The sequence below is a fragment of the Myxocyprinus asiaticus genome, chromosome 39 (assembly GCF_019703515.2).
Source record: "Myxocyprinus asiaticus isolate MX2 ecotype Aquarium Trade chromosome 39, UBuf_Myxa_2, whole genome shotgun sequence".
Lineage (NCBI taxonomy): Eukaryota > Metazoa > Chordata > Actinopteri > Cypriniformes > Catostomidae > Myxocyprinus > Myxocyprinus asiaticus.
Window position 1 is genome coordinate 41,492,030 of NC_059382.1, and position 24,653 is coordinate 41,516,682.

At 40.8% G+C, this 24,653-nt stretch overlaps 1 pseudogene; it reads left to right on the top strand.

Moving 5' to 3' along the window:
* Positions 1–24,321, top strand: part of LOC127429997 (tripartite motif-containing protein 16-like protein) — a 58,194-nt pseudogene extending 33,873 nt beyond the window's left edge.
* Positions 24,322–24,653: the final 332 nt, after the last annotated feature.

Here is a 24,653-nt window from a genome sequence, read left to right on the forward strand (position 1 = left end):
GATTACTCAAGGTCAGTAACGTATTCTAAATACTTTGGATTACTTCTTCAGCACTGGTAGATTTTTTTCACTTGTTTTGACTATAAAAACTCTGCCAGTACAGTAAGACAAAATACACATGTTCAAAATACATTCTCTGAAAAACCTAAATATCTTATGCAGTGTTGTTTCTAAAACAAGATCAATCAAATTGATTTTTTTATATTTTTACAGGAAAACAATACAAAAATTATTATCAAGAATACGATTTTTGCCCTAATATCAAAGGTGTGACGAGTGTGATGCACATGATGTTCTGAGTCGCATGATGTTCTGGAGCACATGGCTTAAGAGAATTTGAAGATAACAGGTTCAGGGCAATGCCTTGTGCTGTGGAAAGATTTGGGAAGTTAATCCCTGCATATCTCCAAAAAACTGCGAGGTAGAATGTAAAGTTCATTGACTGCCTTGGGGTTTATGGACCTTTTTGGAAATCTGCTGGATGTTCACCGAGAAAGTTACTGATGGTCCAGACAACAATGGAGAGCAGATAATTTGTCTGACTGACTGAACAAGACCAAACAAGTATTGTTTATATATATATATATATTCTTATGATGGGTTTGCCAGTTGAGTGTCTATGAGACTGTGTAAATGTTGTTTGAAGTGCTGAAAGAACTCTTTCTGAACTGCAGTGAACTGGTTTCTCATAATGCTGGTTTGAATGGACTTAATGATTCTTAAAGGCCTAAGTGCATATGGACTCTGATGTGTAAGCTACTATGCTGAATTGTGAACACATTCAAGAACTGTTAATTTGAACTGCATGTTCAATTATATATAGGATTTTTTTTTTTTTTTTTTTTTTTAGCTGTGCATATGTGAATCATAAACGCTTTGTCCTCATTGAATGATATTTTGCTCAAAAATGAATAACAGTTTCTGTGAATTGAGCCTTGCTGTTTGTGTGTTAATACTTCATCCAGATATTAAGGGTTCCTGCTTCTTTAAATGTGTGAATCCTTTGTATGGTTGACTGACTCAAAGACTGAAGAAATTTTGTAGGGTTAATCACCTGTTTGGCACCCCAATTAATTAGGTTAATCCGTTACAAGGTTTTACTAGAAAAAATAAGTTATGATCCAATGTGAATTTTCTTGATAAAACAATATGATCATGTCTGGTAACGTGCATGTAAAATGGCTAGAAATAGCATTTTAACTTAGTGTAAAGCTGACAATTTACACAAGGTTTATTTCTATTTCTTCTGCTCCAAACTTACTTCAAACTTATTTCTCTGTCTGCACGTATGAATGTAACACATCATAAGAAAGTGTTTCACCGCTGTTCAAATGCACTTTGGATCGCATCATTTATATGTATAAATGTTTTCCATCTGAAAGGACTAAATATTAAATGAAACAAATGACAATAAAATGCAAAGTAAAGTCTTCAGTAATCAAAATACTTTTTGAATGTAACTGTATTCTAAATACCTATGATTTAATTTGTAACTGTAGTGGAATACGGTTACTTAAATTTTGTATTTTAAATACTTATTCCCGTTACTTGTATTTCGTTACTCCCCAACCCTGCACGTGGAGGAATACAGAGAAGGCTGTGTGATACCCAGGGATTTCTTAATTTTAGTATTCTCAAAGAGGTATGCACAACAACATTTTCACATTTGTTTTATAGGAGCTTCCAGATTAGAAAATAGTAATGCAGAATAGGAACTGTTGATCACGGAGTGAGCTTCCATATGGAGCCACTTAGGAGAATCTACAGCAGTCTCCTTTGTGTTGAGGAAACCATCTCTCCAGTATATCATTGCTCTTGAATTAGCTGCCCAATAATAATGTTGAAAAACAGGCATAGCCAGTCCCCTCATATCCTGAGGTTTTTCTAAGTGTGCTTTAGAGATGAGGTGTGCCTTAAAACCCCATATTAAAGAAAAATGACAGAATCTAAAATTTTGAAAAATGTAAAAATCTAGGAAGGGACACCATTTTTATAGCACTGATACAACCAATTAGGGACAGTGCTAAAATCCTCAATTTTCCGATAGTAGTTTTAAGGCTTTTTATTGCTGCCATAAAATTAAGATTAAATAAGTATTTTGGATCTTTGGGAATAATCAGTCCTAGACAGTAAGTAAAATTGGAGAATTTAGAAAATTAGGTGCAAAGTTACTGCAGAGGGGAACAAAAATACTTGTATTGCAGTTAATTGAATAACCAGAAAGAGAACCAAAATGATTGATTAAATCCATAAGGAGGCACTAAGAAGTAACAGCATCTTTTCAATTTAAAAGCAAATCATCTGCATAGAATGCCTATTTTCTACATTCCCAATTGTGATGCCATTCATAGCAGAATGATGCTGTATGATTATAGCCAATGACTCTAGGACTAAATCAAATAATAAAGGACTAAGACAACAGCCCTGCCTTGTATAATCCGACTTGTCCAGATTAGTAAGTATAGAAGATTTTGGGTTCACATAAAGCATCTCAATGAGCATACAAAATCCAAACGTATCTAAAACCAAATGCAAATATCACCATTCAGTCTGATCGAAGCGTTTTTGGCATCAAGTGAAATAACAGCTGCCTTTGTGCACATAGTGTGTGTACTGTATATAACATTCATCAAACGTTGGACATTGAAAAAAGAAAATCTACCCGTCATAAAACCGATCTGATCTGAATGAATTAAAGCAATGTGTCTGCCCAGCCGAATTGCCAACACTTTGACAACAATCTTCTGGTCACAGTTGAGCAAGCTTTATGGTCTATATCTAGAAGGATCAGTCCCATCTCTATCTTTTTCCAATAGTAAACAAATGTTTACCATATAAAGACAATGTGGGAATAATCTGTTTTCCATTGAATGCTTTATAATTGTAAGCAGTAAGGGAGAAACCAAATTTAAGTATGCTTTATAAAATTCAATACAAAATCCATCTGGGCCAGAGGCCTTATCAAATTTCCTCTAAAATTTCCTCTAGAGTGAACTCTGCATCCAAGTCGTTTCTAGCAGCATCACTAAGTTTTAGGAAATCAATATTATCAAGAAAATCTGTAATGTCTGAGTAAGATGCATGACATCTGAAAGTAAAAACATTCTTATAAAATTCCACAATCAATCATTGATATCCTTTGGGTTAGTTAGCCGATTTAATTTGGAAAATAGTCCTATTGGCATGCATGCCCCTCAGCTGTCGAGAGAGCAACAGATTTTGTCTGCAGGACGGTTGAAGACTCCTACTTGAGTTTTTACTTCCACAGTACAAACAAGTCCATCAGTGCCTGGATAGATGCGAGTGAGCAGACCTAGTGGCCAATGGTTGCGTGGTGTGTTTTCATGTAGAAAAAGCACCAGATCTCCCACTTGAAGATTTCTCCTTGGTTGCAGACATTTCAAGCATGGTTGCAGAGCAGGCAAGTATTCCTTGAGCCATCTGGACCAGAAGACATCCACCAGGTATTGAACCAGGTGCCATGTGCATCGATAAAGTTCCTGTTTCACAAAGACATATTCATGTATTTTTGCAATACCTTTAGCAACATATGTCTGGAAATGATGATGTTTGTTGTTGATGTACTGAAGTACAATGGTGCTGTCCAACTAGAAGAAAATCTTAGTGATAGGAATATCCAATTGCCACTTAATATGCTGGTCCAGCTCTGTAGCAACAACAGCTTAAAAGTAACTCTAGTCATGATATGCTGGTTGGCTTAGTAGGTGTATGTCTGGCTTTTGTCATTACCAGCCTGCAGGTGTTGTCGATCCTGACATACGAAACAGCACATAGGCCTGTTCTGAAGCATCAGAAAAGTGATGGAGCTGGATTGCTGACAAGCAACTTGGAGTTGATGGTCTAAGATATCTTTGTATGGTCAGCACAGATGGCTGGCTGACTTAACTCTGCTAAGTCTTCGGGTACCTCCCTCATCCCAATCGACCTTCAGACGGCACAACGAGCTAATTCCTGAAGCTGTGTCCTTCCCAGAGCAGGCATTTGAAGCCTTGTCCGTCCCAGAGCCAGTGTTGCAAGCCTCGTCCGTCCCAGAGCCAGTGTCCCAAGGCCACGGAGGCTGTTTCCCTGTCACTGTCCATGTTTACGACCACAGAGGTCGTTTCCCTGTCACTGCTAGCGCTCCTGACCACGGCGACCCCGCCCTCTGAGTCTCTACGGCTCTGCCCGCTCCTTCTCCAGTGGCCTGCCCGCTCTCCCAGAGTCTCTTCCTCCAGCGGTTCCATCCACTCTCCCAGAGAAGACTCCTCCAGCGGTTCCGTCCGCTCACCCAGAGACTCCTCCAGTGGCTCCACCCAGTCCTCCAGCGGCTTCGCCCGCTCCACCTCTGGCTCCTCCTCCTGAGTCTCAAATCCCTGATCCTCCAGCGGCTCTGACTCCTCCTCCTGAAACGCAAACCTCTACTCCTCCTGCGGCTCCGCCCGCTCCACCTCCGGCTCCACCTCCTGAATCTCAAATCCCTGATCCTCCAGTGGCTCCACCCGCTCCTCCTCCAATGGCTCTGCCTGCTCTGCCTCCGACTCCTCCTCCTGGAACTCAAATTCCTTCTCCTTCTGTGGCTCTGCCCGCTCAACCTCCGGCTCCTCCTCCTGAGTCTCAAGTCCCTGCTCCTCCTGCGGCCCCACTCGCTCCACCTTTGACTCCGCCTCCTGAGACTCAACTTCCCGAAACAACTGGGGCTCTGCCCCCTGTGGCTCCGCCCCCTGACCCCCTGCCAGTTCCATCCTGGTGTCCTGATCCTCTGCCAGTTGCCTTCCTGGAGCCACCTCCCAAACCTCCGGATCCTGTTCCCTTCCTGGAGCCACCTCCCAAACCTCTGGAGCCTCCTCCCTGGCCTCGTGTCATCCACAGGCTCCTTCCTTGCCTTCTTGTTGTCCGCCAGCGCCTTTCCGGTCTCTGACTCATCTACCGGTTCTGCGCTGGTCTCTTGCTCCTCCCCGGTCTCCTGGTCCTTTCTGGTCTATTGGTCATCCACCGGCTCTGACTTGGATTCCCAATCATCCATCTTTGGGCTTCAGGAGCCGCCCATTAAAGGGGGGGGTTCTGTCACAGCTCAATCATCCCATCACCTTCCCTTTATGTATGGACTTTTAGTTAGGCTACACTTCCCATGATGCACTGCCCTCATCACACCCATCTGTTCCCCATCTTTGTTCCCTGGTGTTCTATGTTTTATCATTACCCATGTATGTGTTTAAGCCCTCATGTTCTCTCTTTCTTTGACTAACCTTAGTCCGATGTAGCTATTCACTTGTCCTTTCCATGCTAGTATTTATATTTCCTTCATCATTGTTGGCATAGTTATTTGTTTAACTTTTATGTTCCTCATTAAACTCTGCATTTGGGCTCTAACACCATCTCTCTCTCTTCCTTGTGAAAGCGTGACACCTACGAGTTAGTTCCTGAGGTGTACAGGCAAAATTTTCACAAGTTTTGGGAAACTGAGGCCCAGAATTATATGGAGTTTGTCTGTGAGTAGGCATGTGTGTTTAAAAGGTGGTGTGCTTTACAGAAGGCTGAAGATTTTAATAGCCTGAAAATCATGATTCTGCTGGAACAGTTTAAGAACTGTTTGCCTAAAGGGTAGCTAATTTGATCAGTGAACACCTTGATTTAACACTAGAGAAAGCGGCCATATTGGCGGATGAGTATGTGCTTACAAGACATCCTTCTCCAGAAGACCAATGGGAGGTTCTTTATTTCCTGGAGTATTTGCAGAAAGCAAATAAGGGATGTGGCTTTTTAAAAGGATGTAGTTTGCAACTACTATAAAAAGAGGGGACACGCTGAGAATTACTGGTAAATAGTAAGACAATTGCCAGCCTTATACGCAGTCAATTTGGGATGGACTTCAAAGATGCTTCATCATTAATTTTACAGTTCATACTAAATCCTTTAGTTTAAAACACTGCCCACCAACTTCTACTCAGTATAATCACACAAAGACTTGTACTACACACAGATAACTAATATTGGCATTATATACATGCTGTTTAGCCAGAGGGGAAGTGGTCCCTCTGCTGAGCCTGGTTTCTCCCAAGGTTATTGTCCTCCATAAACTAACTTCTTATGGAGTTTTGTGTTCCTTGCCAGTCACCTTTGGCTTGCTAACTGGGGGCCTGAAGACAATAATTTTTAGGCATGATTTTCAATTGCGTTATTCATTTAAATTGCACAATGAGGACTTTAAGACATTACAGACTTTACAGCATACATTTTGTTACAGAATAATGTTCTATAAAGCTGCTTTTAAACAATGTTTGTTGTAAAAAACACTATACAAATAAAAATGAATTGACTTGACTTATCAGTTATTTTCTGGAAGCTTACAACTGGAAGCTACAAACCTTTTGATAAAAACCAATGGAATGGCTCATTCTTCAGTCCATTTATTTTGGACAGTTTCAGTTGTATGTTCAGTGTCAATTGGACTGATTCCCGAACTACCTATAAAGGTTGTGACCTTTATCTTGGGTAATGATCTAGCAGAGAGTACAGTCTTGCCATGTCCTGTTGTGAATGATTCTCCACTAGTTGAAGAGTGTAAACAAGTGGATGTGTATCCTAAAATTAAGTTCTCAGGGTCAAAAGAACAAAAAAGAACAACAACCTCCTGCAGAACTCTCTTAATGGCAGGCAATCTATCCAAAGTATTACACAGAGAAATATAGCGGCATGCCCACAGAGGATCGATTAGTCTCTGAAATTTTCTAGGTGTGCCTTCGAGCATATCTCTTTTTACAGCAAGCCATTTTTGATGCACATATGACCAGAGACTATTTAGCAGAGACCGGTCACTTCTATTAAAATGAATGGGAGAAATTGGAACGTTATCGTAATCTTGACAAACCGTTTTGGAGATTTTGGTCTTTCCCCATTCAAGTAGATAGGAGCTACACTTGTATGCTGCTTGTTTACATAGAAAAATAGCTGCCTGGGAACATTCCAAAGATGGCCACTGAGTGAACGGACTTGCTAAAAAGACTTTGAAATGACCCAGACATGAACACAAAGTATTTCCAGCATAGAGAAAAAATTGTCAGCTTCAGGGATTTACTGTGTCGACTAGTACCAAATTTAGACAGTGTGCACTAACTACAGTTCATTTAAAAGGCATGCTTTGCCACATCTTTAATATGTGCCTGTAAACCTGCTGGCTTGCCACTTATAGCAGATGTACCATCATAGGCTTGTCCTACTACATTTTCTCTTTATTCTAGACCATGGCTTTCTAACATGTGAATGATCTTTTCAGTGAACCCAGTTGCATCTAGCCGATCAGCTGATTGAAAATGGAGGGAACTCTAGTGTATAGCTTCACTATAATAGTAGCATAATAAGCATATCTGCTTCTTTTTCATCAGCCAGTTTCTAAAACCAGATGGGATGTCAAAAACTGAATTTGGGCTGTTGGGAGGGCTAAAATGTCGGCAGGCATAACAATATGCAGTGTCTAATATGCTGGTGTATTCATGCCAGGGATTAATCAAATACCATTCTGCTTTGAACCTCTTCCTCCTGTCCCCTATCAGCGTCTTTGTATATGTTGTTAAGATTGACTGCACTGGTGGGTCATCTCTACACTTGGAGATATCTGTGTAGCAGTAGCACAGTGAGAAAATCTTAACTGTATTTATTTGTCAAATAATGAAAATGAATAGTGACTCCAGTCTTTTAAGCATGAAAAAGGACATATAAATAAATAAAACCACACTAAAGTAGTCAATAGAGCTTGACAGACCTGAGTCACTATTCACTTTCATAATATAGAAAATAATAATGTGTTTTTAATAGAGCTGTCAAAATTAACACGTTAATGCATGCAATTCATTTAAACAACGCGTAAAACAAATTAATCCCGATTAATGCATTTATCGGTTTGACACTAGATTCTGACATTTTATTCAACTCCATGTGACTTATGAACACTTGTTGGAGGAGGGCGGAACCTTTGCAACGTGTCCACCTGGGGTTATTACACTGACATACAAACTACAAGCACACTCACACACAACAGCTGTGTCAATGATCAAGTAATGGAGAAAGGACCTATTAAAACTATTTATTGTACAAAACAAGCCCAGGTGGGACTTGTTACAGAAATCAAGTACTTTGCAACCTCTGTAAGGTGCAAAAAGCATGTCAAGTCTTAACTATGATGAAAACAGAGAATGAGACATTGTCTGCAAACGCTTTTCATGTGGAGTTCAAAGCAAATTGTGAATGCTTGTTTCTTTTCATTTGTCAAAATGACAGCCAGCATTTGGAATTATCGGTCAATGTTTTAAAAAAAAAAAATCTGTAAATAATCTGACAATTTTCATTCAGCACAACCGCTGAATTCATTTTGTTAAGTGATTGTTAGTGCCCCACCAGAAATAATGAGCCTGAGACACCAGTGTAAAAAGAGAAAATGTCTATAAGCAACACTGGACAAGCGGATTGTTTCTCGTTACATGGGCATGACTAAAAAGTACTCTTTACACATTAGTATCTGCTTCATGAGTAGATTTATGTTCACTAATAAAAAAGCAAATGTCTAATAAAAGCAACACTGGACAATTGGTAAGTCATGTATTCAGATAGAAGACAAAGGCAGGCCTTACACAGTCGTAAAACCTAACTCAGCCCCCACACACCAAGTCGTAAATCTTTCAGTTAATTGGGAGTAAAAAAAATATAATCAAATTTGACAAACATGTTTGATATTTTAGAGCTGATTATAGAGAGAATTTCGTAGTGTATGATGCTTCATGACTCAAATGAACTACAGTGAAATTGAGATGGTGAACAAGTACACAAAGTGGAGCTAAACATTTAATGGCACTCACTTCCAACTCACATTGCATTCTTTTCCATCTAAAAGGGCACCCAAATGTTATTGGCCCATTTCTTTCGTGAGAATCGTGAAAATCATGTTTCCCTATGAGTTTGTGATCGGATTGGATCAGATGGATTTGAAAGCCGGATCCTCAGTCTTTGGTGTGTGATGCCCAGTTCTTCTCTGTAGCCATTTACATAGTTTAAGTGTGTGATACCTAGTGTTTTTAGATTAATTTCACATTTACAATCTCAAGATTGTGCCGTGGATGGCAGCCTTGGTGTGGGGATCTCTAGTTCTTTTGTTTTTCAGCACATACCAGACAATCTTTTCATGGTTTTTGACTATTCTGACATTTTTCTGGACATTTTAGTCAGAGGTGCTGCGGTGTTGTTCAAGCGTGCTATGAGACGCAAGCAAGCTGGCACGCTAATCAAGGTCTGTCTCTTGTGCTTCTCAGAAACCTGGCTGAGTGAAGCCATTCCGGACAGCACGTTACATCTGCCGGGCTTTCAGCTGTTCAGAGTGGATAGCATTCAGGCTGTGGAACATGTTTTTACATCAATGAAAGTTGGTGTACAGATGAAACAATGTTAACCCTTTAAAACATGAAGCTAAAATAGGTCATTTTAACATATTTTGTTTTTTTTGACTGTTAAATTCTAACACAATGTGCTATCTTCAAGTGCAAGGTGTCCTTTTTTTCAGAAAACAAATGGCTTTCAATATATTACAGTTATTGACCATTGCTGTGAGTGGTGAGTTTGTAATTAGAATTTAAATAAACAGAAATTCAAAAATCGGGAATAGATTTTACTGGTTTTTATTCAGAAAACACATGAACCAAACAATCTAACACTTCAAACTTGAAAACTGAACTATAATACAAATGTACAAGTCTTTTTTGTCAAACTGGGTTTTACAATTTTCCAGGGTTTCTGCAGGTCTGAAAAATGTCTTAGTCTTAAATTGCCCTTTCGCAAATTAAGGCCTTAAAAAGGTCTTAAATCGGAGCAACAAGTCTTAAATTCATAAGGTCATGGTATTAAATGTTTCATGAGAGATTGGTTTCTCAATGCGTTTAAGTCATTTTAAAATGAAGAATTATTTCTGAGCACGAATAGCCCCATACCAAATTTGCGGTCTCTAGGACAAACTCAATAGCGTCACCACCAGTTCAAAAAAACATTTGTCTTAGAAATTATTTTTGCATGTAATTATGCTCCTCCTGATGATACAAATGGACTGCTTAAATTAAAATTCATCCCATTACAGTGGCCGCAATCTTGTATTATGATGTTTATTCACTGTGAACAGTGAATTCAACAGTGACTCAAAATAATCTCCAGACTGATCTGAACAGAATGAATAGTACCAAATGTAAATTTATTATGTTAAAAAGTTACGTTAACACAAATTTAACGAGATTGAGAGGAAGTGAGGCTATATCTTACCAATGGTTTGTCGTATTGAAATGAAACTTGGTATGCTTCATCAAGACCATGATCTGAGGGTACATGTAAAGTTTGGTGACAGTGCCACCAATGGGTCAAGAAATGTGAAAATGGCTATTTTTGCCCGTAACTTTTGAACCGTATGTCCTAAAATCATGAGTTTGGTGTCTATGGATACCTTCGATCATGAGGATTTCAAGGAAACCCATATAAGCCATATATAACTGTTTTCCCATATCAGCCATACTGCCTCTCTGGCACATTGATTTTTATCATAAAGTTAAATATCTTTTGAATGCATTGTCAGATTTATAAGAAATTTGGTATGCATCATTGATATCATGTCCTGAACGTACCTGAGCAGTTTGGAGACAGCGCCTCCTATAGATCAAAAGATAATCCACACTTATGTACTGACTCCAACCTTGGCTTGGTCTTTTTGCCATTCTGAATCATGTCAACTGTGTGGCACAGTGTGTGCATTTCTGTAAATGTATATATTATTGGCTAATCTAGGACAAGGGATTCTGATTGCAGAATCATAGGGAGGTTCTTATAACAAAAGAAATCTTAAATGCTCTGTAATGAAGTTCAATGGAAAGGAGGAGGTGAGAACCGGCTTAACAATATAAATAATAGTTTAATAACAAACTTAAACAAAAAGACAAACACAAACACATGCCGGGCAGCTGCCCGTAATACTCTCTCCCTGGAACTGCCGCCTCTGGTCACCTTTATCCCTCTCTAGGGGCCAGGTGTGCAGCATCACGACCAGGCCCTGCCCTCCTCCCTGCCACACTCCTCCCTCCTTTCCTTCAGGCCGGGAAGCCTTTCCAGGGGGGCGTGCCTTTCTGGCCCCGCCTGCCGGCAGGTCATTCCCGCCTCTTTGGACCTGGGAGGGTGACAAGGGGAGGGAAAAACAAAAAAAAAAAAAAAAAAACGAGAGGGAAAGGCCAACACGGAGTGGGAGAGAGAGAGGAGAGGAGAGAGAAAACCAGTCGCCTGGTCCTCGGCCAGTCCTCCACCCTCTAGTGGACGACAGCCGCGCCTCCCCGGGCGGATTGGAGGCGGTCCTCCGGCCCCTGGCAGACAGATGCCCCACCGCATTTTCGATGGACGGAAGGGGTCTCCCCCGCCCCTGGCAGTAGTTCTCCCACTCCAGGTGGTCGGCCAGGAGCCCCTCCCCGCTCGCGGTCGGTGGTCCTATCGAACACGCCACGTTTTAGCGGCTGGTAGAGGTCTCCTCCGCCCCTGGCAGCAGCCCTGACAGCTCCAGGCATTCAGCTAGGAGATCCTCCTCCCCTCATGGTCGGCGGCCGTTCCTCCGCTCTCAGGCGGCCGGGCTCCTCTGTCCCCCGGTGGATGGACGCGGCTGCTCTGTCCCCTGGCGGATGGACGCGGCTGCTCTGTCCCCCGGCGGATGGCCGCGGCTGCTCTGTTGGGGTGGATGATAGTGGTGAGGACTCTACCAAGGCACATCTCTCCTCCTTCCCGGGTTGCGGCACCAGTGTAACGAAGTTCAGTGGAAAGGAGGAGGCGAGAACCGGCTTAACAATATAAATAATAGTTTAATAACAAACTTAAACAAAAAGACAAACACAAACACATGCCGGGCAGCTGCCCGTAACTCTCTCTCCCTGGAACTTCTGCCTCCGGTCGCCTTTATCCCTCTCTAGGGCTTGATTAGCCTGATTAGTTAGTTTTTTTTTAATTAGTTTTTACATGTTTGGTGGTGATAACTTATTCCAGAGCTTTGAAGTGTATTTTTGGGTGTTGTTTAAACACTATTCATGTGAAACAGTAGTGTCTTTGGGGAATATAGCTGATACAATGGGTATGATCAGAAGGTAAAAGTTATTTCCACATTCTAGTGGTTAGGGGCAGAGGTACTCAAGCCTTATTGTGTTACTTTTTGTTAAATTAATTAAAAAGTAATGGAGATCTGTTGAGTTGAGTTTTTAAACTTTGAAGTGTTACTATACTGTAAACAGTATATATGACTGTTCTTGTGCTCCTTAGGCATTTACATTTAGAGAGCGATACGATGACATTGTGTTCCCTTAAATGCATGTCTTAAATTTCCTTTAGTTGGTCTTAAAACGGTCTTATAAAAGTCTTAAATTGAGCTTCATAAAACCTGCAGAAACCCTGTTTTCACTCAGGAGCCTTTTTATACCCTAGTATCTCCAGGCGTTTTTACACCCTCCCCTCCAGTTTCTCACACACACGCACACACGTGCACACATACACTGACACACATACACACACCACATGCTAAGATGCCGATTGAATCAGTGAGAGAAGAGTGACCATCCCAGTCGCCTCTTCTGTTGTGGACCCCTTCTTCTTCAGGCCTGTTGTTCATCTTTCCAAAAGATTTTATGCAGTCCAAAATTATTTTCCTCTGTCATGCTCTGTTTCTCTCCATTTCCTCCTCCCCATTCTTCCCAAAAGCAGCTGTGATTTTCTGACCCAAATCATGCGATTACTGTAATAAGACTACCGTAATAATTATTTTGATAGCGCAAATGGTTGAAGAGTTACGGCAACAGGAAAACAGCTTAGTTGGCTGTGTCCTCAAAGTGTTAAAGAAGATGTGCTGTCCTAATTTGGAAGTGCTCTTTATCAACTGTAAGCATTTCTACTTGCCGCGGGAGTTTTCCTTTGTTCATTCTGGTGAGTGTTTATATTCCTCCAAAAGGCCCAGCAGAGTTTGTACTTTCTTCGCCAGTTGAAGGTCAACCTGCCACAGGCACTGCTGATACAGTTCTACTCAGCAGTCATTGAGTCTGTCCTCTGCACTTCAATAACTGTCTGGTTTGGTTCAGCTATGAAATCAGACATCAGAAAACTACAAAGGACAGTTAAGACTGCTGAGCAAATTATTGGTTGCCCCCTGCCCTCCCTTCAAGATCTCTACACTTCCAGAGTGAGGAAAAGGGCTGGAAAAATCACTCTGGACCCCACTCACCCAACCCACTACCTTTTTGAACTGTTGCATTCTGGCCGGCGCTACAGAGCTCTGAGCACCAGAACCGTCAGGCACAAGAACAGTTTTTCCCCTCAGGCTATCCATCTCATGAACAGTTAAAACTGCCCCTTTGAGCAATAATTATGTGCAATAGACAGCTTAGTCTATTTATATTTATCCAACATATCTTACCTCTTCTGCCATTACATTCCCTTGCATCTGTATAGAACAGATTTGTATTTTTACATTCATATATATATATATATATATATATATATATATATATATATATATATATATATATATATATATATATATATACTGATTTTAAAAGTGTAGGTAATGCAGCCTTAAAGGGCTTCTCTTCATTTGAGCGGATGAAGGAATTTGTTGACTGTTTATAGAATGAACTACATCTTACAAAAACTGCATTTTGCTGCTAATTTGTGATTGGTAGCAAAATGGAAAAAAGACGGAAAGAATTATTAAATCACAGATTTAACGACTCTAGTTGACTCGTCACTGTACACGTCACTGGACTTCCTGTTGCTGACTGCACGCTGCACAAGTGTTTGTAGCCTGCTTAAAATTGCTTATTCTTATTCTCATACGTTCGTCTTTTCATCCTTTGTCATTTTACCGCGTGTTTCGGGTTTTTCCGCTTTTCTACTTTTTCATCTGTGTGTATTTTACCTGTTGCTGCTGGCGCCTAGCTCGAGTCTGTGTTTATAGCCTGCTAGCTTTTTTTTTAGCATCGCTTAACTATCTGTTTTCAGCCTTTAATCCTTAACATCTGCCATTTTTCAGCGTGCATCGCGTTTTCCCCCGCATTATTCTCTTATCGCGATTCAACTGTTTGCATTTTCCACGTGAATCCGCTTTCTATTTTTATCGCGATTAAACTGCGTGCATTTTACAGCACACACCCATTTTTCTCCTCTGTGTTACATGGATTATTGCATCCATCTCAAAGCACTGCTTATCAAGAACCATAACAACAAACAATTGCGTGAGGGATTCACATCGATCTCAAACCCTCACCGCTCAGGAACAACCAACAACAACAAACAACTGCGGTAAGTCATGGCATACGCTCGTGTTATTTCTTCCTGCATTGCATGTCACATGTTTACAATAGTCTCTTCCATCAGCAGTAAGGGATTCACATGTGATAAATGTAAGAAATTAGTCAGGCTGACGGAGAAGTTTCATGAGTTAGAGGCACGCATCCGAACGCTAGTGGAGGTCAGTGAGAAAGAGAAGCCGGTAGATACTGTTTCGGATGCGGGCAGTACAGAGAGCATCACACACACTTTGGTTCCGGCTGTAGAGCCCCTGCAGCAGGGCATTTGGGTGACGTCTCGGTGGCATACTCGCTCAGCAAAGCGACACCACTCTCCCGTTCCTGTTAGGGTTTCCAATCGATTCTCCTCACTCAGTGATACGCCCACTGAGAATCATGTTGAAAGAGCCCTTGTTATTGGTGATTCTATTGTAAGGAACATGGACTCCAGCCACTATTGTTAAATGCATTTCGTGTGCCAGAGCGTCTGATATCAAATCAAATTTACAAGTGCTGGCTAATGCTAAACATCGATTTTCTCAAATTGTTATTCATGTCGGCACTAATGATGTCCGGCTTCGCCAGTCGGAAATCACTAGAGATAATGTTAAAGAGGTGTCAATTTGCAAAAACAATGTCAAACATTTTAATATGCTCTGGCCCCTCCCTGCTCGTCGTGGTGACGAGGTTTATAGTAGATTAGTGTCACTGAATGGCTGGATGTCTGAGTGGTGTCTGGAGAATAAAATAGGATTTATAGACAATAGGAAGAGTTTTTGGGGTAGACCTGACCTGCTAAAGAGAGAAGGACTCCATCCCTCCCGGGAAGGTGCTGCTCTCCTCTCTAGTAATTTGGCTCTTAGTCTTAATAATGATAGTATCTGACTAACTGGGGCCCAGGTCAGGAAGCAGACAAACTGGTTAATCCGAATGACTGCTAGCTGCCTTGAGACATCACACAGGTCACATAAATTACAACACATAGAGACTGTATCACCTAGATATCTTATAGAGACTGTGTCTGTTCCCCGAACTACTAAATCATTTAGAAAAAATTGATGTTGATAATATAGAAATTCTGCCACAGAGCGATGACATCTCGGATCATTACCTCGTCTCTTGTATGCTGCGATCAGCTAATGTTACTCAATCTACACCACGCTATCGTTCAGGTAGAACTATTCTTTTGACCACTAAAGATAGCTTCACTAATAATTTTCCATATCTATCTCATACACCCAAAGCCTAGAAGAACTTGATGAAATAACAGAAAATATAAATACAGTCATTTCTAGCACTCTTGATAGTGTCGACCCCCTTCAATTAAAGAAAAAAGCCCTGCACCATGGTACAATGATCACACTCATGCTCTCAAGAGAGCAGCTCGGAAAATGGAGTGCAAGTGGAAGAATACAAAATTAGAGGTATTTCGCGGTGCATGGAAGGATAGTGTCTGTAGCTACAGACAGGCACTAAAAGCTGTCAGGTCAGCATATTTGAGTAAACTCATAGAAAATAACCACAACAATCCTAGGTGTTTATTCAGTACTGTGGCTAAATTGGTTAGGAATAAAGCATTGACTGAACCAGATATTCCGTCAAAGCACAATAGTAATGACTTCATGAATTTCTTTACTGATAAAATTGAAATAATCAGAAATAAAATTGGAATTATGCAATCATCTGTCACAGTACCTCAGAAAAAAGTGTCACATAATTTTTCTCATGTGCAACTTCAATCCTAAGCTGTCATAGGTCATGAAGAGCTAACAAAATATCGTATCGAAACATCAAAAGCCACAACATGTTTGTTAGATCCAATATCAACCAAGCTCTTAAAAAAAGTATTCCCAGTAATCTCAACAAAAGTAATGTATGGAGTGCCACAGGGATCAGTTTTAGGGCCTTTGCTGTTCTCCTTGTATATGCTTCCCCTGGGAGATATTATCAGGAATTGTGGAATAAGTTTCCACTGTTATGCTGATGATACCCAACTTTATATTTCTTCAAAACCTGATGAGATTTCACAATTCTCCAAATTAGCAGAGTGTATCAATGAAATAAAAGATTGGATGGCCAGAAATTTTCTTCTACTCAATTCCGAAAAACAGAGGTACTAATTATTGGACCAAAAACCTCTCAAAATAAGCCGCTAAAATATAATTTGACTCTCGATGGATGCACTGTTACATCATCATCAACAGTGAAGAACTTAGGTGTTATATTTGATACCAGTCTGTCCTTTGAAATTTAAATTACCAATGTTTGTAGAACAGCATTCTTCCACCTAAGAAATATTGCTAAATTACAACACATGCTCTCTGTTGTTGATGCCAAAAAACTAATTCATGCATTCATGATCTTAAGATTAGATTATTGTAACGCATTACTGGGAGGATGTCCAGCAAGATCAATAAATAAACTTCAATTGGTTCAAAATGCAGCAGCCAGAGTGTTGATGAGAACCAAGAAATATGATCACATTATCCCCATTTTATCATCGTTACATTGGCTACCTTTTAAATTTCGTATTAATTTTAAAATTGTTAACTACGTACAAAGCTTTGAATGGTCTAGCTCCACAGTACTTAAGTGACCTTCTACCATGCTATATTGCATCACGTTCACTACGATCGCAAAATTCTAGCCTGTTAATAGTTCCTAGAATATCAAAATCCACAAAAGGAGGTAGATCCTTTTCATATTTGGCTCCTAAACTATGGAATAGTCTCCCTAACACTGTTCGAGATGCAGACACATTCATTCAGTTTAAGTCTAGACTAAAGACACATCTATTTAGCCAGGCATACACCTAATTTATCCTTCAACTCACAATTAGGCTGCTTTAGTTAGGTCTGCCGGAAACAGAAACAGTGATCATGATCTATACCTCTGCAATAAATTGAATGGCATCTATGCTAAAATTATTTTATTTGTTTCCCTGTCTCAACTTCGGGACTCCTATCCTGAGGTCACTAGAACCGGCCAGATCCAGCTCCGTTCCTGCTTGGAGTTGGTCTCCACTGCTACATGTTGCTGTGTGATGATGACTAGTAGCAGCTGGTGCCAGCCAAACATCACTTCAGTCTATTACGATGGACTTCAGAGGATGAAGTGATGCCAACTCCAACCATAAGACATGGGATACTTCATATGCCATTGCCTGAACCTTGGACTTAGGATAGACTTCACCGAAATTACCGGCCAGGTTGAACTGCGATGCACCTAACTGATCTCTGCCTACATCACCTCGGTCTAATGATGGACTTCACTCTTTAAATGGAATATATAGACTATCAATGAATTGCCAACAAAACCCTTCATCAGCCAACTAACAAGGACAGTTGCATCTATGTGAACTTCTGCAGTTAATCCAGGATGGACTTCAAAGACATTAGTGATTACTCTTACAGTTCATACAAAATCTTTGTTTAAACACTGGCCCTCAACACTTACTTAGTTTAATAATTTTAAACCATGACTTGCACTACACAAGTAATATTGGCATTGTATTCATGATGTTAGCCAGAGGGGAACTGGGCCCCCACAGTGAGTCTGGTTTCTCCCAAGGTTATTTTTCTCCATTAACCAACATCTTATGGAGTTTTGTGTTCCTTGCCACAGTCATCTTCGGCTTGCTCACTGGGGTTATAAATACAATTATTATTTAATTACTTAATTCACAATCGTATTTTATCAAACTATACAATGATGACTCAAGACATTATAGATATTACAGTTCTATCTTCTGTTAATGCCTGATCTTCTGTAAAGCTGTTTGAAATGATGAAAGGTTGAATTGTGAAAGGTGCTATACAAATATAAATGACTTGACGGAAAGCTGTTGCATGTGTGAATAGCAGATGTGATACATTTAACAGTAAATGTAAATGTCACTGGATATTTTTTGAAAAAGAAAAAAGTTAAAGAAATCCAACCAATTCAATTGGCATTCTGGGGTCCTTACTTTCACAGCCCCATGGAGAAGGGGATACACATTGTGTTTTAAAGACAGTCATACACAGAAAAGTTTTTCTTCAGCTGTGCATGCATCGCTATATGAGGTTTACAGTAAATAGTGGCACATGCCCAGAGCAGCAGTCTTATACTCCATATAGGATGACATTCATTTACATATAATTCTTCACCTTAAAGGCATTTTGCTTGATCCCCAGGTCAATGGCCTCCAGAGTACAGATTCTCGAATGAAAAGTTACACAAGAAAAACAACAGGAAAAGTAAAACTCAAATAGGTCTGTGATATTATTACTTATTTATTTTAGCTGTTCAAAAAGCATACAGAAGTATGTAAGGATGATGCCAACACCGCACAACTCTTGTGAAAGATGGGTTCACAACAGAACCCATGCCCAGACTAACTGAGCAAACTCCCCGCTTCCCCAATCCTGGGCAAAACAGAGTGGGATTGCCCACCCCCCAGGAAGACTGGACTAATTCCTGTAAGCACATATAGAAACACACATACACCAAAACAAAAGTGCAGCTGTTTTGGTTTGCTACACTGCCCCCCAATTAAAAGTTCCTCGAGCAAACAGCCAAAGTCCTGAAAAAGTTTTGGAGGCTTCCTGTGTCTTTGAGGCTGATTTTGTCCTTCTCACACTGCAATAACCAAAGAATCCGTTAGAGTGGCTGTAGGTGCAAAACTTTTCATTGTTGTGCATGGCACTACCAAAGAACTGAGTGACCATCTGGGGTCCTGCCTCCTCTGTGGCAGAAAAGACTGGGGAGGTGCTTCCCCATTATGGTCGCAGGGCCGCAGCCCTGCAGAGTTTAGTTCCAGCCCTGCTCCAAAATGCCTCCTTGTAATCTTCAAGCACTCCTGAAGACCTTGATTAGCTGCTTCAGGTTAAGATTGGAGCTAAACTCTGCTGGACTGTGGCCCTCCAGGAACTGAGTTTGACACTGTTCTAAACAGTCCTGAAGCCTTTTACCATGCTCAGGACCTGGGGGAACAGAAGGATTATCAGGAGGTCTACCGAAGGCTATTTACCCAGGTGTCCTAATCTCCCGCCCTAGTATAAGAAGAGCAGGTGCACATGAGGTAGAAAATTTCACAGCGGAACGACAAATCATGAGGATGAATGGCAAGTGTCTGTCTCCGTCATGGTAATGCTTGGCTATCACAATAACCAGTTGTTCGGCCAGGGTCCTATTAAACCTCTTTACAAGGTCATTACATTGGGAATGTAAAGGGGTGGTCCAGGCCTTGTGTAAACCCAGCTTTTAACAAATGATGGGAAAGACAAGTTCTTAAAAATTTCTGCCTGGTCAATTTGGATAGATTCTGTGACCCCCAAACTGGCTAAACATGCCATCCATGAAAGCATCCACTACAGTCTTAGCCTTGTTGACTGGTAGTGGATTCGCCTCCAGCCTTTTGGTGAAGGAGATGTCACAGAGGCTCTGAGGTAGAGAGTTCCACAGTTTAGGTGCAGTTACACTAAAGGATCTCCCACCAAAAGTGGATAGACGAAATCTAGGGATAGATAACAATTTGGAATCAGAAAAACAAAGAGTGCGTGCTGGTGTGCATGGATGCAGCAGATCACATATATAATGAGGTGCCAGATCATTGAGAGCTTTGTATGTCAAGAGAAGAATTTTAAACTTAATGCAGCATGAGACAGGCAGCCAGTGATGACTAAACAAGATGGGAGTAATGTGTGCAGAATGCTTGGTGTTAGTGAGAAATCTAGCTGCAGAGTATTGGATGTATTGTAATCGGGCAATAGTTTTAGCTGGTAGGCCAGTAAGGATGCAGTTACAGTAGTCGAGACATGATGATATGAAAGCATGAACTAGTGATTCTGCATCCTTCAAACTGAGAATGGGGCGAAATCGTGCAATGTGACGTAGATGGAAGAAAGCAGTTTTAGTGATGGTTCTGATGTGGGCTTCAAAAGTAAGAGATGGATCGAAAGTGATTCCCAGATTCTTAATGGTTTTAGAGGATTTGGTCAGATTTCCATCAATATTGACACAAATGTCAATATTTATTATAAGTGTTTGTGGCACAGAAATCATTATCTCAGTATTGTCAGCATTGAATTTGAGGAAATTACTGTTTAACCAAATTTTTACATCATTGATACAGGCAGTTAATGAGCTGATGGCATGTGTTTCATCAAAACGTGCGGATGTTTAAATCTGGGTGTCATCAGCATAGCAGTGATAAATGAGACCATGACGTTGGATGACCTGACCTAGTGGGAGAATGTAAATTATGAACAGTAGTGGACCCAGTACAGAACCCTGGGGGATACCCTGAGTGAGAGGAGCAGTAGGGGATTTGTTTTTCTTAATCAAGATTAAATACTGTCTGTTAGTGAGGTAGGAAGAAAACCAGATCATTAATAACCTTCAAGAGAACAGTTTCAGTGCTGTGGAATAGGTGAAAACCAGTTTGGAAAGGGTCATAGAGATTATTAGCTGCAAGATGTGATTGTAACTGGGAGGCTACAACTTTTTCCAGAAGTTTAGATATAAAAGGCAGTTTAGAAATAGGAAGATAGTTGCAGGAGGGAAGATGGATCTAAGTTGGGACCTTTAAGGTCTGGTGTAACAGCAGCAATTTTAAGATCAGTTGGAACAATGGCAAATGCAAGAGATGTGTTTATCATATGCGAAATAGGTGCTGAAATGACTGACTCACAGTGTTTAAGAAGGGAGGTTGGGGCAGGGTCCAACTGACAAGATGATGAGTTGGAATGTAAAATTAGATCACTGACTGAGGATGGGCTAGTGGGAGTGAAGGAAGAGAAAGGGTGGATGGGGTGTTCAGACAGACATTCGTGCAGAGGATCTTCAGAAATGGTTGACGTGAATGTTTGGTAAATGGAAACAATTTTATCTAAAAAGAAGTTCAGAAATGAGTCACAAAGTTCATCAGAGCTGTGTGAGTCCTGAGACAGTGGGTGAATTAGCTTGTTTACCGTAGCAAAGAGGGCTCTAGGTCTACAACTTGCTTTTTGGATGATGGAGGAAAAGTACATTGAACGTGCAGTGTTGAGTGCTGCTCTGTACTTCAGCTGATGTTGTGTAAGAGATAATGAATGAACAGTGAGGCCTGTTTTCTACAGATTCATTCAAGACGACGACCCGCTCTCTTCAATGCCTGCAGTTCAGGAGTAAACCAAGGCGATGAGTGAGAAGAGGGCACCAGCTTTGTCTTGATTGGGGGTGTGCTCTTCAAGAGCAGCTGAGATAGCTGAATTATAATTTGAGAGGATGTTTGAAGGATAGTACATTTTTGAAGAGTCAAAGGAAAGGTGCACAGACAGAGGTGGAGAATGATGAGGGGTCGACTGTTTTTAGGTTGCGATAAGATTCTTGTATGACTTACAGCTAGGAAAATTAAATTAAAATTCTATAAGTTTGTGATCTGAGATGCCAATTTGTGTACCAGTTGTAGAAACATTATTAAGACCTGATGTACAAACTAAGTCAAGCATATGACCATGGGTATGGGTAGAAAAATTCACATGCTGTGTTAAATTTAAGCATTCAAGAACATTCATGAGTTCAGTTGTATCTGAACAGTCAGTATCAACATGGATATTGAAATCACCAAGCAGTATAGTATGGGGAGACATAGCACAGGCAAGAGTGAGTATTTCACTAAGTTCAGAGAAAAAGTGAGGCTGATATTTTGGAGGTCGTAAATCAATAACACAATGAGAGTAGTTTCACCAACAATCTTGAGAGCCAGATATTCAAAAGACGTGACATTATGAAATTCAGTCAAAACCGCTCTCATGCCATCTCGACAAACAATAGCTAGTCTGCCCCTTTTTCCGTAAGGTCAGGGTTTAGACAAATATTTGTATCCATGGGGAGTAATCAAATTTAGTTGTAGAAAGTCATTAGGTGTTTGCCAGGTTTCAGTTAGCAGTAGCATGTCCAGTATTTTATCAGTGATGAGTTCATTGAGAATTGACACTTTGTCTATAAGAGAGTGACAGTTCAATAGTGCCAAATCCTGACAAACAAATCCAAAGTGTTTTGATGTGGAGTAGTGATCATCTTTAGTTAAATGCCTCAAAATGAGTTTGAGCATCTTGCCAATGCAACATCAGTTTTACAGCACCGTCTTTTTGTCCAAATTGATGGAATTGCTGTGGGAGATGAGCGATAGACACATTCGAGATACCGTGGTGAGCGATGGATATACCGTGGCCGCTGGAGGATTCCGAGTTCACGACAGAGTTCATATGTCTCAGAGTCTAAATGCAGATGGCAGTTTAAGATTCTAAGTCGTGATGTCAGTAGTTGGATCTTTTTATGGCATGAATGCCAAGGACGAGAGCGAGGAAGATAAAAAAAACGCTTTAAAAAATGAAATCCAAGACATGTTCATACGCGAGATATAGAGTCATGAGATGCCAGCTACAGCAGCCACAATCAATGATATCGTGTTAGCCAGACCCTGCCTAGTCTACACCTAACAGTTGATTGAGAAGAAGGCACCCCAACCGGTCAAAAAACTGTCGACACAGGTGATAAAGAGAGTGGAGACTCACTCAATACCCATGCCGTGAGAGGTGAATAACAGACAAAGAGAGGGCTTGCGACATACCCGTGAAATGGAGTGTGAGCTGTCCAGTCTCCAATGGCAGGTACATGCTGTTTTTCTCTGGTTAGCAGAAAGAAAGGCATAGAATCCAATTCCAAACATGTTATAGATCCAGAAGCCAAAAGGATTTAAATTTATGCACAGACTAATAAATGAAAAGAAAAACAAATGGAAACAACACGCAAAAAAATAGTCAGAATGTGAAGCGCCAGCCAAACGCACACAGTGTTCTCACATCGGAAGCAGAAGTCAGTGTACTGTGTTAAGGAAAGCGACCCATTACATTAACTTCCACTCTTTCCGTAGGGCACCCTTCTGGGAACTTTTGCTGGGGAGCATGGGACTGGCGGTTGGGCCCTTGCGGGCAGTAAAACCATCACATTGCCGACAATAATCTTCAACATCTCTCCTCATTAGACCCCAGTATAAGCTCTGTCTGACATGCTTGAGTGTTTTTGAAACTCCAAAACATCCAGATCCCCATTTTGACACCAGTGTAGTGGTTCCAAGAAGCACACAGGACTTACAGGAACAGTTTATTACTTGGGCAACTGTAAGGTTGATGCCCACACCATACAATTCTCATGAAAGATCTTCACAACAGAACCCACGCTCAGAATTACTGCACAAACTCCCCACTCCCCATATCCTGGGCAGAACAGAGTGAGACATTCCCATGCCCCACCCCCCCAGGAAGTCTGAACTGATAACTGTTTAATCACATTTAAAAAACACACATACACCAAAACAAAAGTGCAACTCTTGTTTCACTACAGTATTATTACTTTGTGGGAGTGGGGGGCATATATGCGTGCATAAATTGACAAACTTGTTTGGATTAAATACTTTGACTTTATCTCCATCAGATTTTCATCAGCTGACAGTGGATCCAAATACAGTGAATAAAAAACTCCGTCTGTCTGAAGGGAACAGAGTGATTACTCACACTGACACTCTCCAGCAGTATCCTGATCATCCTCACAGATTTGATCATTGGCGTCAGATGTTGTGTAGAGAAAGTGTTTGTGGATGCTGTTACTGGGAGATCGAGTGGAGTGGGAGTGATGGTGTGGGTCTATCAGTGTCTTATAAGAGCATCAGCAGGAAGGGACAGGGCCATGATTGCGTGTTTGGATGTAATAATCAGTCCTGGAGTTTGTCCTGTTCTCCCTCCAGGTACTCATTTGGTCACAATAATAAAGGTACTACACTCCCTGAAGCCTCCAGCTACTGTAGAATAGGAGTGTATGTTGATCACGGAGCAGGAATTCTATCCTTCTACAATGTCTCTGACACACTGACCCTCATCCCAGAGTCCACACCACATTCACTCAACCTCTGTATCCTGGGTTTGGAGTTAGAAAGAGATCGTCAGTGAAACTGCATGATGTAAGAATATGATACAGAGATTCTACAAAAGGCTGTGACTACACAGTATGTGTCCATCTGACCAGATGTAATGTATTCCAATAAAAACTATGTGTACAGTTTGAAAATTATCAGTCATTCTTCTAACTATATCCTCAATATCTTTACATCTCTAGAATGGACCGCTATGAATAAAGGCATCATTAGAAATAATTATTCACTTTAACACTCTTGGGCAACCCATTATATGTTCCCTAAAAAGTATTAGTGGTCCTTTGTGATACATATGTGCAGTCATTGAGTTATTATTCATTCATTCATTCCATCATAGTCAGTGAGTGGAGGGTAAATGCTTTTTTACTGTA